The sequence below is a fragment of the Chiloscyllium plagiosum genome, chromosome 21 (assembly GCF_004010195.1).
Source record: "Chiloscyllium plagiosum isolate BGI_BamShark_2017 chromosome 21, ASM401019v2, whole genome shotgun sequence".
Taxonomy (NCBI): Eukaryota; Metazoa; Chordata; class Chondrichthyes; order Orectolobiformes; family Hemiscylliidae; genus Chiloscyllium; species Chiloscyllium plagiosum.
The window spans coordinates 17,339,738-17,340,681 of NC_057730.1; positions in this window are offsets into that span (position 1 = coordinate 17,339,738).

The window sequence follows — 944 nt, forward strand, 5'->3', positions numbered from 1 at the left end:
CTCTCACACCGGGGTCACTATCCCCACTCTCACACCGAGGTCACTATTCCCGCTCCCACACCGGGTTCACTATCCCCACGCCCACACCAGGGTCACTAACCCCACTCTCACACCTTGATCACTATCCCCGCTCTCACACGTGGGTCACCATCTCCACTCTCACACTGGGGTCAGTGTCCTTGCTCGCACACCAGGGTCACCATCCCCGCTGCCACACCTGGGTCACAATCCCCACTCCCACACCGGGGTCACTATCCCCGCTCTCACACCGGGGTCACTATCCCCGCTCTCACACCAGGGTCACTATCCCTGCTCTCACACCGGGGTCACTATCGCAGCTCTCACACCCAGGTCACTATCCCCATACCGAGGTCACTATGCTCGCTCACACATCGGGGTCACTATCCCCGCTCCCACACCAGGGTCACTCTCCCCACACTGGGGTCACTATCCCCGCATCGGGGTCACTGTCCACATTCTCACACCGGGGTCACTATAAACACTCTCACACCAGGGTCACGATCCCCGCTCTCACACCGGGATCACTATCCCTGCTGTCACACCGGGGTCAATGTCCATGCTCTCACGTCAGGGTCACTATCCCCGCTCCCACACCGGGGTCACTATCCCTGCTCCCACACCAGGGTCAGTATCCCCGCTCTCACACCGGGGTCACTATCCCAGCTCTCACACCCGGGTCACTATCCCCATACCGAGGTCACTATGCCCGCTCCCACATCGGGGTCACTATCCCCGCTCTCACACTGGGGTCACGATCCCCGCTCCCGCACCGGGGTCACTATCCCCACTCCCACACCGGGGTCACTATCCCCACACTGGGGTCAGGATCACTATCCCTGCTATCACTCCGGGGTCACTATCCCCACTCTCACACCGGGGTCACTATCCCCGCTCCCGCACAAGGGTCACTATCCCCACTCCCA